Below are 5,559 nucleotides of genomic sequence, written 5' to 3' on the forward strand. Positions count from 1 at the left end.
GGAATAAAAGGCATTCTTTCACTCCAAACAAGCCCCAACTTCTTCCCCGACAGGTAGCTAGGTTATTTTACATAATGATGTGTATGCATGGCACTGTGCTTATACTTGTAATGTTTTAATCTTTTTAAAATATGCTAAAAAAAAATCAAAGTACTTCTATTGTAGGGGTGTCCTACAGCCTTATTTTCTACCTGGCTTAGAAATCTAGGTATAAGAATTACTTCCATGAATTCAAACACAACAGTATGGTCTCTCTCTCTTTCCCCCTCTCTCTCTTTTTTTTTTTTATAAAGCCCTCTGAAATTATGTGGAAGTCATTTCTGTGAAGAATGAATGGTAGCAGGAGGAAAAGGGGGATAAGATAGTAAAACAAGAAGAAGAACAACAACAACAATGGAAAACTCAAAGGGGATAAAAAGAGGAATAAAAGGGAATGTTAAGCAAGAAAATCAGAGAGGAGATGAAATATTTAAAATGTGAGTAAAAAGGAAATTATAGGAAGAATTGAAGAAAAAAATGAAGGTGGCCCAAATATTATCGTTATTCTACATTCTCCCCTCTATTTGATTGTTTTTTTCTGTTTTTTTCTCATTTTTTTCTTTTCTTTTTATTCTTTCTTTTTATATTTAAAAATTCACTTTATTTTTTTCTTTTACAAATATTTCCTAGAATAAAAATACAAGTGCTAGTTTCAATAGAGAATGTATCAATTTTTATGCAACCTATTTTTTTGTTTGTTGTTTTTTGGTACATAATCAGACTCCATATTCCAGCTTCCCTTATGATCAGGAGAGAAATGTGCTGAATCCCATCCAGTAGGAATGTGGAGAGAATGATGTCCGTCACTTCTGAGTGTAAGTGAAAATGTGATTTCTCTACTTACTCTTTTCCTTTTTCACATAGAATACAGAGGAATCTAAAACCATGAGACTGTACAACATATCAGCCAAGAAAAGGAAGAAAAGTGGGTTTCTGAAATACTGTAAGACTAGGAACATAGATGTGTTAAATATGATATGGCTTGCTGTCTGATTCTTAAAATTTCATCTCAACTGAGATGTGGGGAATACACTACAGAAGAAAACTTCTTTCTGAACACGTGTCACAGTCCTATTTCTCTCCTCATTTTGTCATTTGAAATGTGCTTCCATTAGTTAATTATTGTTTTATTCCACAACTATCAAAGTCAGTTTTATTCTTTCTATCCTATTATCTAATTGTGTTTTTCAAGTGACAGGTACTTTAACTTATGTTTAGTTGAAAAAGTTTGAGTCTTTTTTTAATGCAATTTTGAAACAGAATTTGTCTTTGAAAATCTTGGGGTGTTTGTCTTTCCATTCTTAAGCTACTTCACTTAGGATAATGGTCTCCAGTTTCATCCACATTAGCCCTTTATTGACTGTATAGTTTGCAAATATTTTCTCCCATTCTCTATGTTGGCTATTTGTTCTGTGATTATTTCATTGGATATTCAAATATAATTTAATCAAATCCCATTTATTTTTGTTGTTGCCGTGATTGTGTTTGGGATCTTAGCTATAAATTTTTTTGCCTATGCTGAATCCAGAAGATATTTTCCTCTAGAATTTTTATGGTCTTGTGCCTTATATTTAAGTCTTTTATCCATCTTGAATTTATTTTTGTGGGTGGTGAGAGACAGGAATCCTGTTCATTCTTCTGCACGTGGCTATTCAATTTTCCCAATACACTTACTGAATAGAACTTCTTTTCTCCAATGTATATCCTTGTCAGCTTTGTTGAAGATTAGCTGGTTGTAGATAGATGGTTTTATACCTGCATTCTCTGTTCTGTTTCATCGAAACAAATTTAGAGGCACCACATTACTAGACTTAAATCCATACAACAAGGCTTACCAGTACCTATCTCCTTGACGACTTCCAATATTTACTTGTGTTTGTTTATTCCTTGCATTTGTGAAACCTCAGGCTAAGAGAAATTACTTGAAGTGATGAGACTCAGGATAAATCATTAATGACTTCCCAACTTCCTCTTGAGTTTCATGTACCAGTTGACTTTCATTTGAATTTTCCATTAAAAAAAAATCAATCAACAGTCAATATATTATTGACTGGTTGATTTAACTTCTTTAATTGGCTACGTTATAAAGTTGATTAACATGTTCAAATCACTATTTGATTCCAGAGACACCTAAATATTTGTTTTCATTGTTGTTTTTACTTTGCCTTATATTTATTTGATGAGCAGAAATTCAATAAGAAAATTCCATTAAATTCAACAGAATTCTGATTATAAGGTTAATAAATCAGAAATTCAGTTGGGAAGATCATTTCTATTTGTTCTTACCAACAATGTATCCATATAAAATAAAAATGAAAGAAACTTAAACAGTTCTACCTCTTCCAATGACTGGAGCTATGAAGACCTTATTCTCATGATATTCCACTCATGCTTTTATAGATATGTATTAAGGCTTATCAAAAAGAAATTACAACTACATACCGTTATAGCTTAACAAAATAAGCTTAAATTAATTAATGTGTTGGAACATTTCAATATAGATGCATTTAATAAGAACAGATAAAAGGATAAATAAATAAAATCATGTCCATTTCAACAAATATAGTGAGTGCCCTATTATGTGCCAGTATTGAGACTATAGCTTCACTTTGCATGAAATAATATTTCTATATTGAAAGAGTCAGTGAATCTGTGGAGAAACACAGGTTAACGTGGTAACTATGGAGAATAAGTGTAAGAATAAATAGAAATTAATTGGAATATTCATCAAAAATTTGGTCATATAAATCAATAAAGTATAATTTTTTTATTTCACTATTGGTTTCAGTCTTCAGACTAATATCTTCTTTCAGTATGGTTTTAGTGAGAGATGCTTTACTGATAGTTTGAGTGGTATTAAAAATAATACCTGGCATCATATACAGTTAATTTATACAAGAATATTTCCTAACAGATATACTACAGGGACAGGAAGGGATGGAAAATTACTATGGAAATGAGATATTTGTTTAGTGAGTTTATTTTCTCCTGCTGCTGCTTCACTCAGTCCTCAGTTGTAATCTCCATTGTGGCTACACTGCAGTCACTAAGGAAAGGATTTTGATGTGGCTAAGATATGGTGCAAACATCAGGTAAGTTAAAAAGCAGTGGATCTTGAAGATGAATACTACCAGTAAATGTCCTCTTGGAATCAAAATTTCTCTATTAATAAAAAGAGAGACAGGGGCGGTGCCTGTGGCTCAGTGAGTAGGGCACCGGCCCCATATGCCGAGGGTGGCGGGTTCAAACCCAGCCCCGGCCAAACTGCAACAACAACAACAACAAAATAGCCGGGTGTTGTGGATGGAGCCTGTAGTCCCAGCTGCTTGGGTGGCTGAGGCAAAAGAATCGTAAGCCCAATAGTAGAGGTTGCTGTGAGCCGTGTGACGCCACGGCACTGTACCCGAGGGCAGTACAGTGAGACTCTGTCTCTACAAAAAATAAAAATAAAAATAAAAAATAAATAAAAAGAGAGACTATTTTATAGATGCTGTCTTCAAAATCATCTCATAGTGTGCTTGTTTACAGACTTTTTGGTCAAGCTATTTTCTTGAAGCTAGGAAAGAGGTAGTACAGTTTTGGTGTGAAAAATGCATCAGAATCACAACCATTTGGGTCTAATACAGTAGCAGACATTTTTATATGAATTACCTAAATTCTCGGAGCCTTAAATTCATCATTTGAATAAAGGAATTTCAGAACTCCTCACTGTGGTCATTGAGATGATTTCTATAAGTAAAGCATCTTAATAAATGGTGGCTATTATTAAAAGAATTCTTTCCTGCCATGGTGTTATGTGCAAAATATAGTTGTGTTTATTCCCTTTCTATTTTCAAAGATTCAGGCCAATTTTACGTTAAAAAAAGAAAAGCAACTACTTTGTTTAAAAATGATCATGTTGATATGCCCAATAACTGTCTATTAAGAAGTATTACATAATCATCATGATCCAATATTCTTTGATAAAAGAAAAATAAAGCAACATCATCATCTTAGTCAAGCTAAAAAGCCATAACCTCTGTTTTAAATTCGAAATCAGTCGAGAAGGAGGGAAAAGCAAAGAGAATATAATCTGAGTTTTCCTGCATTTAAATTTCCTGCCTACATTGAATATGTTGAAGTCAGAAATGTATAATGAGTTAAATAGGAGCTTTACCTAATTTGTACAAATATCTGTTCAGCTCTGGTGAGGTATGAGGCCTGGTGATAGTTGCAAGAAGGTGTAAAAACATGTTTAAGAAAATAATCCCAGGGCGGCGCCTGTGGATCAAAGGAGTAGGGTGCTGGCCCTATATACCAGAGGTGGTGGGTTCGAACCCAGTCCCAGCCAAAAAACTGCAAAGACAAATAATAATAATAAAAAAATAATCTCATATAATGAGCTAATATGTTTTACAAAATAAAGACAGATATCATCATTTTTATATGACAAGCATAAATATTGCACCCCACAGATAAGTAACATACTCAAGGAATGTCTTATATAAAACAAGGGGCTATGCCTGAATTCAAACCCAGAGTTTTCTGACCCCAAAGTTTGTCCTTTTTTTTCTACTACCTGCATGTAAGGTATCAAGCAAAATGTCTCCCCTGAAGTTGTTCATAACTTAGTAGTAAAATAAGTAAGCTATGGATACACCCCCCACAAAACAAATGCAATGACCAGCATTGCTAAGTGTCAAAGGAATGGCTTGGATGCTTGATAAATGTTAGAGGAAAGAGGAACTGAGATGTCTTTAAGCCTGATGGAATAGGTAAGGCTTTATAGATTAAGTCTCGAAGAAAGTATACAATTTTTTCTTGGCTGAGTCTGGAAGAAAATGTGGAGTCTGGAAGCATTTCCGGTGAGAAGAGTAGTTTGAGAAACGAGGCAGAGGAAGAAGGTTCAGTAGAAAGTGAATATTGCAATTGAGTTGTAATGGTCGCTTGGGGAAAATAAGGCTGAAAATGAAAGCTTGACCAGAATGTTTCTTTCTTTTTTTTTTTTTTGCAGTTTTTGGCCGAGGCTAAGTTTGAACCCGCCACCTCCAGCATATGGGACCAGTGCCCTACCCCTTTGAGCCACCAGAATGTTTCTTTTTTTTATTTTAGATCTTTTGGGGATTATTCTCTGACTTATAAGACATTGTGTGAGTGTTTAATGAATGCATGCTTTATTTCAGAAATCAAACATGGCTAACTTGTGTGACACTGATACAATGCAGTGTCATCTGTTCTGTGGTTTGTCCCTTTGTGTAACCACCTACAACCCATTGCCTGTGATGCTCATGTGACTTGGGCCAGGCTAGTCACATTATCCCTTTTCCTTTAGCTTAGGGGTCTTCCTAGAATGGCTACAAAAATGTAAGCATCTTAAAGAAGAAGACTTCTTCCGCCCACTAAGATTGGTGACTCCCATTAGCAATTATAGGAGGAGACAATGAGGCCCAACAGAGGGAAAGGAAAAGCAGAGTCCAGAGATAACATGAAAACAGGGAGAACAGGGAGGAGAAATTGAGAGAAGGGATTTTAGGCTCCCTC

This window comes from Nycticebus coucang, chromosome 7, assembly GCF_027406575.1.
Source record: "Nycticebus coucang isolate mNycCou1 chromosome 7, mNycCou1.pri, whole genome shotgun sequence".
NCBI classification, from domain to species: Eukaryota; Metazoa; Chordata; class Mammalia; order Primates; family Lorisidae; genus Nycticebus; species Nycticebus coucang.